We start from the raw sequence: 10,231 nt of genomic DNA, 5'->3' as shown, positions 1-10,231 counted from the left end.
TTTACTTACTATCACTCTTGTGTTTCACTTGGTTTGTTAGTTTTGTAGATTCTAGTGCATGCGAGGAAAAGCTACCGAGGAGCAATTTCAATTCGACCCCGAAATTGAAAGAACACTTCGAAAGCTCAATAGCAAAACACGAAGAAGAAGGAAACTAGCCGAAGAGAGGAACCGGAGAGAAGAAGCATCTACTTCCTCACTTGTTCAAATCGAAGAAGTGGTTGTAGAGGCTTGTGAAGGAAATATGGCGGATGACACTCCTACCGAAATGTCCGCTAATAGTCCAAGAAGGAATGCTCAATTTGCTCGTGGAGGAAGGAATACAAAGATGAAGACCGGAATCCTCCAACTTCTCTATGCAAATCCATTCACCGGAATGGACCATGAAGATCCGTATACCCATCTCATCAAATTCTATGAGATCGCGGGTTCTACGGGAATTGATGAATCGGGTGAAGAAGCATTATTCAAGAGGATGTTCCCACACTCTTTAGTGGGAAAGGCAAAAGAGTGGTACCTTGATCAAGCACCAAGAGTGATGACGGATTGGAATTTGCTAGAAGAAAAGTTCTTAGAAAGATATTTCCCTCAATCCCGATTCATGGAAGCCAAAACGGCTATTGCGGTATTCACTCAAGGAAGCAACGAGTCTCTAAATGAGGCTTGGGAAAGATTCAAGTCAATGTTGAGAAAATACAAAGGCCATGGTTTTGATGAGCTCACTCAAATCCATATTTTTTTAAATGGGCTCCAATCAACTCACAAGACACTTTTGGATGCTACCGCGGGTGGCTCTCTTATGTCAAAGAATGCGGAAGAAGCTAAAGTCATTATTGACCGGATGGCACTCAATGATCGTCAAAGTCAACATGACTGTAGTCCTTCACAACGTAAACCGGGAGTTCTTGAGTTAAATACCAATGATGTCATTCTTGCTCAAAACAAGCTACTTTCTCAATAAGTGGAGTTGCTTACTCAACAAATGGCCAAGCTTCCACAACAAATGAAGGAAATTCAAGGGTCTCAAGTTCGACATCAAGTAGCATGTTGCGAATTATGTCAAGGAGATCATCCAACCGGTTTTTGCCCTCCACTAGAAGAAGTGAGTTATGTGAACAATCAAAATCAAGGCTATCAAAGACAACCTCCCAATAACTCATATCCAAGAAACAATCAAGGTTATCAACCATTAAGGTTCAATGACCAAAATTTTCAGCAACAAAGTCCTTATCAACACCCAAACTCTCAAGGACAACAATCGCAAGGAGGAAATTCAAAGCTAGAAGACACTCTTCAACAATTCATGCAAGCCTCCATGGCAAATCAGAAGAGCAACGGGGCAGCAATTAAGAATTTGGAAAATCAAGTGGGCCAACTTGCGAAGCAATTGTCGGAACAAAACGCGGGATCCTCTTTTTCCGCTAACACTCAAACTAATCCAAAGGAGCATTGTAAAGCAATTGTCACGAGAAGCGGTAAAGCGTTGACAAGTGGAAAAAGTGAGGAAATTACAGTAGAGAATGATATGGATGTTGTACTGGAAAATGAGGATGTGGTTTGTGGAAAGGAAAAGGTGGCAGGAACTCTTCAGTTCACGCTGCGATCTCCCTTCGCGCCGCGAAAAGAGCAGGATCAGCAAATGATAACAGAACAGCAGGACGAGGTAGAAAGAAAGAAGGAAGCAGAGCCAAGAAAGAAGAAGAAAGGAGAAAAAGGTGTGAGCGTCATTCCAACCCAACATCTACCCTATCCACATGCACCATCAAAGAAGGACAATGCTAGACATTATGCACGGTTCATGGACATATTCAAACAACTTCAACTCAATATTCCATTTGCCGATGCATTAGAGCAAATGCCACGGTATGCAAAGTTCATGAAGGATATTCTCACAAAGAAAAGGAGACATGTGGAAGACGAAACCATCTTGCTTGATGCACGTTGTAGTTCCATCATCCAAAAAACTCTTCCAAGGAAGGAATCCGATCCGGGCCGAGTCGTTTTACCGGTAACCATTGGAGGCACCTACATTGGTAATGGTTTGGTTGACTTGGGATCTAGCATCAATTTAATCCCCCTATCCATTGTTAAAAGATTGGGAAATATTGAGATCAAATCTACAAGGATGACTTTACAACTAGCCGACAAATCTACCACTTCACCATATGGAGTTGCTCAAGACATGCTAGTGAAGGTGGATAAATTCTTGTTTCCGGTAGATTTCGTGATAGTAGAGATGGATGAGGATCGTGATGTTCCTCTAATTCTTGGAAGGCCATTCATGAAAATAGCCCGGATGATGATTGACATTGATGATGGACTGATGAAATTGAGAGTGCAAGATGAAGAGGTGACCTTCAATCTTTTTGAAGCCATGAAGCATCCTAATGACAAGCATGATTCTTTCCGAATCGATGCAAACGAAGAAGAAATAGTGGAGGTCGCAAACCAAGTTCATATCTCTAACCCGTTAGAAAGATCTCTTATTGGAACCTATAATGTTTTGACCGAAAATGAAGAAAAAGAGATTGAAGCAATGTTGCATGAATTAGAGTCTTGTGGGGAGCTTGTTTATCATGAAGAAACAAACGAAGACTTGGATGCGACAAAGAAAATGGAGGAACCAAAATTGGAGTTGAAAATGCTACCTTCACACTTGAAGTATGTGTTCCTTGGTGATGAGTATACTAAACCGGTGATCATTAGCAACACCTTGTCCACAAAAGAGGAATACAAATTGATACAAGTGCTGAAAAAGAATGAGGGTGCAATAGGGTGGGTGTTATCCGACTTGAAGGGTATTAGTCCGGCTTATTGTATGCATAAGATCATGATGGAAGAAAATTTCAAACCCGTTGCACAACCTCAAAGGCGTCTAAATCCATCAATGAAAGAAGTAGTTCGGAAAGAAGTTGTCAAACTCTTGGAAGCCGGAATGATTTATCCTATCTCCGATAGTGCATGGGTGAGTCCGGTGCAAGTAGTTCCCAAAAAAGGTGGCATGACGGTTATCAAAAATGATAAAAATGAGTTGATTCCAACAAGAACGGTAACCGGGGTGGAGGATGTGTATTGACTATAGAAGGCTAAACCAAGCTACAAGGAAAGATCACTTCCCACTATCTTTCATGGACCAAATGTTGGAAAGGTTAGCCGGCAATAATTTCTATTGTTTCTTGGACGGGTATTCGGGGTACAACCAAATTTCGGTCAATCCGGCGGATCATGAGAAAACGGCTTTTACATGTCCTTTTGGCATCTTTGCTTACCGAAGAATGCCTTTTAGGTTATGTAATGCACCGACAACATTTCAATGGTGTATGCAAGCGATATTCTCGGATTTAATAGAAGAATGCGTTGAGGTGTTCATGGATGATTTTTCCGTTTATGGATCGTCTTTTGATTTGTGCTTAAAACATCTTGATGTGGTTTTGGGAAGATATGTGGAGACCAACTTAGTGCTCAATTGGGAAAAATGCAACTTTATGGTCACCGAATGTGTTGTACTCGGTCACAAGATCTCCTCCGAAGGATTAGAAGTTGACAAAGCAAAGGTGGAAGTCATCGAGAAATTACCACCTCCAACAAATATAAAAGGAATAAGGAGCTTTCTCGGACATGCCGGTTTCTACCGGAGATTCATCAAAGATTTTTCAAAGATAGCAAAGCCATTGAGCAATTTGCTCAACAAAGGTACGCATTTCCTTTTCGATGAGTCGTGTCTAAAAGCTTTCCTTGATTTGAAAGAAAAGTTAGTCACTGCACCCATAATCATTGCACCAAATTGGGCACTTGATTTTGAACTTATGTGTGATGCAAGCGATTATGCGGTTGGTGCGGTGTTGGGTCAAAGAAGAGATAAACAAATTCATGCTATCCATTATGCTAGTAAAGTGTTAAATGAGGCGCAAGTCAATTATGCGACAACTGAAAAAGAATTACTAGCTATAGTGTACGCATTGGAAAAGTTTAGAGCTTACTTGATAGTGTCTAAAGTTGTAGTCTACACCGACCATTCGGCGATCAAATATTTGTTAACCAAGCCGGATTCCAAACAAAGATTAATTCGTTGGATTCTCTTATTGCAAGAGTTTGACATGGAAATCCGGGATAAAAAAGGTCCCGAAAACTTGGTGGCGGATCATTTGTCTCGTTTGGTTAATGTGGACACTACAAACAAAGAAGAGGAAGTAAGAGAAGAATTTCCGGATGAAAAATTGTATGCGATTCAAGTGAGGCCTTGGTTTTCCGATTTTGCTAATTACAAGGCAACCGGTTTAACACCGGAAGACCTCACTAGTAATCAAAGAAGGAAATTCTTGGCGGATGCAAAATATTATGTGTGGGATGATCCTTATTTGTTTAAAGTGGGTGTAGACAATATTTTGAGAAGGTGTGTAACAATTGAGGAGTCAAAAGACATCCTTTGGGATTGTCACAACTCTCCGTATGGAGGTCACTATAGCGGTTTGAGAACAACCACTAAAGTGCTCCAATCGGGCTTTTATTGGCCATCTTTATTTAAAGATGCATATGAACACGCGAAGAGTTGTGATACATGCCAACGGAGTGGAGGAATAGGCAAACGGGATGAAATGCCTCTAACCAACATGCTAGAAGTAGAAGTTTTTGATTGTTGGGGTATTGATTTCGTTGGCCCATTCCCCTCTTCTTTCTCAAATGAGTATATCCTAGTGGCCATTGACTACATTTCTAAGTGGGTGGAAACAATTGCTTCACCTAAGGCCGATGCCAAAATAGTGATCAAATTTTTAAAGAAAAACATATTCTCACGTTTTGGTGTGCCTAGGGTGTTAATAAGTGATGGAGGATCACACTTTTGCAACACACCTTTAGAAAAAGTTTTGCAATATTATGGTGTAAAGCACAAGGTGACCACTCCCTACCATCCACAAGCGAATGGTCAGACGGAGGTTTCTAACCGGGAAGTCAAGCGGATTCTTGAAAAAACAGTCTTGAGTTCAAGGAAAGATTGGTCATTAAAACTGGATGAAGCTTTATGGGCGTATCGTACCGCATACAAAGCACCTATTGGACTAACTCCATTCCAAATGGTGTATGGGAAGACTTGTCATCTTCCGGTGGAAATGGAGCATAGAGCATTATGGGCTCTCAAATTCTTGAACTTTGACTCCACTTTAGCTGGAGAAAGAAGAAAAGGACAGCTCCATGAATTGGAGGAATCAAGGAACAACGCTTACCATTCGAATAAACTTTACAAGGAAAAGGTAAAAGCATATCATGATGGAAAGGTTCGTCATAAAGAGTTTCAAGTTGGACAAATGGTACTGCTTTTCAACTCAAGGTTGAAGTTGTTCCTTGGTAAACTGAAGTCAAAGTGGTCAGGACCGTTTGTTGTCAAAGAGGTGCGCAACTATGGGGCCATTGTGGTCGAGGATCCAAAGTCACAGGAGAGCTAGACTGTAAATGGACAAAGACTCAAAGTCTACCATAGTGGCGAAGTGAATCGGGATGTTTGTGTCATCTCCCTAACCGGACCGAGCTAATCATTGAACCGTCGAGCTCAAAACGACGTTAAACAAAGCGCTTGTTGGGAGGCAACCCAACGTTGTAAGTCTGCATTCTATATTTTGTCAATTCTGATTGTTATGATATTCTGTTGTGTTAATTTTTAAGAAACTTGAGTTCTGTCCACTGCAATTAGAATTTTTCAAAAATTCCTTCAGTTCGCCCCGCGATCAGCTTTCGCCTCGCGAACTGAATGGAAAGTTTCAGTTCGCGCCACGAACAAAGTTCACCCAGCGAACTGAGCATGGCAGAACCACTTAAGTTCTGTTTAGGTTATTTTTTAGTTTACTCTTATTTTCACAAACTGAATTTGTTCTTCAACAACCCCACTACCCCAAGTTCAAAACTCAAAATTTTCCTCTCCATCTCCCAAATCCCAACTTGTCAGCAAAGAACCAAGTCAATTTCAACAAGGTATGTTTGTTCTCTTCCCACTCCTTTTTGGTTTCTCACTTAGGTAAGAATATGGTTTTGCAAAGATTGGAATTTGATATTAGAGATAACCTTGCATGTCTAAAGTGGATTCATATTAGGAGTAGGTTAGGGATTGTGATTATGACTGTTGGTGGTGCAAACCTTAGGAACCCTAGAAGGCACCTGGAATTTTCCTGGTTCGCAGGGTTCGCGCCGCGAACTAGGAAATTCCAGTCTCATGTTTTATACTTTTGATTGCTAACTCCCCTTATGGTTTGTTGTGTGGTTGTTCTGATTTTTATTGCAGATGTCTAAAAGAACAAAAACCATGTATTCCGGTCCTTCTCTTTCATTGAGACGTTTCACAAGTGATGAACATGAAGAAAGATTTGACAAATTAATTAAGCGAACCATCCAACCCGAGAGATTCATCCGCTTGTCGCCGGGTGGAACTTATCGGAATTTGGTATCGAATTTTGAGAGGAGAAGATGGAGCAAGTTTTGTGAACCAGAGTCGGCAATAAATTACGATATTGTGCGAGAGTTTTATGCCAATGCTCTGCATCTTGAAGAGGGAGTAACTTTTCATTATCAAACAAGAGTGAGAGGCAAGATTATTTCTTTCAATAGAGATGCAATTAACACGTATCTATGTAATCCTCTCACCTTGGGGGAGAATGAGCGGTGCGAGTATCGTGCCAAGGAATTGGCCAACGATTGGGACCTTCCAATGATGAGCGCTACCTTATGCCTTGAAGGAAGGACATATGACTTAAATGATCAAGGATTCCCAAAGTCATGGAAGAGAGAAAGTTTGAATCTGGAGGCAAGAGCATTTTTGGTGCTGATGTTGAACAATATCCGGCCAAGGAACCACAACACCACTATCCCTTTGGATGTAGGGTGTTTGTTGTATTACATCATGATTGGAAAATCTGTTGATGTAGTATCCATTATTGCGGGGGAAATGCGCAAAGTGGCTACGAGCGGAACGAAGTTTGGTGGTAAAGCATGTGTTCTTGCATATCCGGGGCTGATTATGGGACTTTGCCGAAGGGCGCATGTTCCCATTCCGGATGAGGTACATTTGTCTATTACTAGTGTTATTAATGATGCTTATCTGAATAGGTTCTTCCAGAGCCAAATGGACAGAGCCGAAGGAGCTGGGACTTCGTCCTCTAGACCCCGAGCCCGCACTACTCCAGCATTCGATCAGATGGCGTTTGCTAATTATTGTTGTGAGAGCTTTGAGGCCTCTAGGAGGTCTCAATCATTCACCTTTGATGCTATACAACAACAATTTCATAACACTTTCCTTGCACCTGAAGCCCGCACATTTCCTTCCCAGGTGGAATATGTTGCTTATGCTAATTGGCCTGAGGGCAAGCCAGCTTTTATGGGGGGTGCATGAGGTGGTGCGACCCATGACGATGAGATGGAGGACGTCCTTGGATCCTTAGGTGGTGGCCAAGAGGAGGAAGATTGAGGAGTTTGTTGAATTGTAGAGTTTGTTTTTATTTTGAGTTTCATTTGTATTATTATTGCTTTTGTTGAATTTTTATTGTACTTTTAGGTGGCTCTAGTTCACCAAAATTTTGGTTTGTTAATTTGTCTTGTTAATTGCATGAATACTCTGTGAGATTTAAGTGTGTTACAATGAATTTGGTTTACCAACATTTTTTTGTTTAATTGTTCTTACTCTTAAGTCAAGCTTAAAGCAACCAAGAAATATTCGCAAAGAAAGAAGCATGGGACACTTCGAGTGGTGATGATAAGAATTAGTGTCGGCATTTCAAGGTACACTTTATCGCTTTCTAGACTTAACATGAGTAGTTTGATGGTGTGTGCAAATTCCATATCATAAATTCATTGAAATACATGTCATTTTTGAATCAAAATAGGACTTAACCAATTGTGAGGAGACTTTCCATTGTACACTAAAATGCGGGAAACCGAACATTATTTCAACTCATTCTTATCATGCTAAATCATGCATCAATCTATTTTTTGTGAAAATATTGAAAATGATAGAGACATTGTTTGTTATGAGAAAAACCACTTGACCAAAAAGTTTTGAATCAACGAACCTTGTGAGGAGTAATCCTTAGTTAACCCCCTTTGAGCTTACTTTAGGATTCATTTGATTGATAAGTGTAAAATCAATTGAAAATTTTGTGAATAAATGAATCCTAATTTATTTCGTGTCAATTGAACCCTCAAACCGAGTTGTTTGCAAATTTTGTCTTTTGCTTATGTCTAAGTAGGGAGCATTATTGAATAAATTTGGTTTTGGAATCTAAAGTTGGGGAGAGTAAAGTAAAAAGAGTTGATTAGAAACTTGGAGAAGTGAGTTTTTATGAAAGGGTGAAAATATGAAAAGAAACAAGAAAAAGAAATCACCCTTGAAATCATAGAGCAAAGAAACAGAAAAGAAAGAAAAAACAAAGAAAAGGCTCATGGTTATGTGGATGTAAAAAGAAAAAGAAAAGAAAAAAGACGGGGATCAAAGAAATGGAAATTGTGTAGAGTTGAATGTATGAGAATGCTCCCTTAAGATAGGCAATTTTGTTGAATTCTCTTAATCATATCCTTTCTTGTAACCCAAGCCACATTACAACCCTTGAAAGACCTCTTGATTCTCATTTTTCACATGATTCGGTATTTGTTTTGATGACCACATGATTTGAGTTGTTGTTGATTTTATTGCTTGGATGATTGAAAGTAAACCTTCATGTTATTCATCATTATTATGATGTGTGTGTAAGTTTGATTCAATTTTGACATATATGGCTTTGAATTCCTTGGTATGATTTTTGCACCCAACCATTGCTCTTATTCATGTTTTGTCTAGCATTGAGATAGGTGGATTGAGAAAGTGCCAAACACTTTTGAACCATTTGAATATCCTTGGTTAATCCTTGTTTCAATCTTTTGTGTCATTGCTTTGGTTGTGTTGGTGGAAACTTTTGTTTAGGGACAAACAAAATGCTAAGTTGGGGAGAGTTGTTAGGGACCAATTAGTACTACTTTTTATATAATTTTATTGGTCCCTTTTACCAATTTTTGATGTAATTACACACTTTTATTCTCACAATTTTTTATAAATGAAATTAGGTTTAATTGATGTTGTTTTGAGTGGTTATTTCACGTATTTGTTAGTTTTGTAGAATTTTTGGACAAGAGAGCTTCGGAATGCACAATCATAATTTGGAAGAAGTGTTGAATGAAATTTGGAGGCCTATTTTTGAAGATTAACTCTTGGAAGAATAACTGCATGAAGCTTGCAAGGCAAGGAAGCTGAAGTAGCTTCAGTTCGCGCCGCGATCTCCCTTCGCGCCGCGAACCTTGCGAATCCAGCAAGCTGTTTTGGCCAAGTGTTCTGTTTTCAATGCCAGCTGTGTATGACATTTCTGTATCTGTTTTAGGGGGATTTTTAGTTTTAGATGTAAATGAGCATTTTAGGAAAGGTCAACCCTTTTAGAAAACAGAATGGAAAATGTTCATTCATTGATTCATAGTTTGATATTTTATAAGAGAAAAACAGAGTTCTTATCATTGCCTTTTGCTTTCCAAAATGATGATGAGGAGCTAAACCCCATTTTGTCAAGATTGGAGGTAGTAGCTATTCTTATTTGTTTATGTATTTCAATTGACTCTTATATATGATAAAAGATTGTTGATGTATTGAATGATATTTTTGCCCTAAGTTGAATATTAGATTTGAGCAGTTGTTGAAAGAGATTATTTAAGTCTTGACATAAAATATATTCTTAAGTAGTGAATAAGTTGTAGAAATAGATTTATTCACTACTCTTCTTTTGTATCAACCATTAAAGATTGCTATATTGATAGTTAGGTGGAGAAATCGTCTAAAGATTAATATAGTGATTATCACAATATCATTTAGACATAAATGATATTGAGAGGATACTTGAACATCATCAATAATCTTAAATCTATATAGTTGTCATAAGGAATCATAAGTAATTTGAATAGTGAACTCCAATTTTGCCAAGCCTTTTACATTTGATTAAAACTATTTTATTGTTTTAGTGACATTTTACTCAAAAGATAACTTTTCAAACAAAACAACTTGGTTACATTCTAAACTTATAACAATTTGGATTATAGAACGGCGGTAATAACAACCAATCTCTGTGGATACGATATTAAAATATTTGCCGAAAATATACTTTTCAACAGCGGGTCCCTCAGTCGAAACTTGGAGAGACAAGTCCCTCATGCGAGGCTTGGAGAGGCAAGTCCC

This window comes from Lathyrus oleraceus, chromosome 5 (assembly GCF_024323335.1).
Source record: "Lathyrus oleraceus cultivar Zhongwan6 chromosome 5, CAAS_Psat_ZW6_1.0, whole genome shotgun sequence".
Lineage (NCBI taxonomy): Eukaryota > Viridiplantae > Streptophyta > Magnoliopsida > Fabales > Fabaceae > Lathyrus > Lathyrus oleraceus.
The sequence above is the reverse complement of the archived record's forward strand: the minus strand, read 5'-3'. Positions refer to the sequence as shown.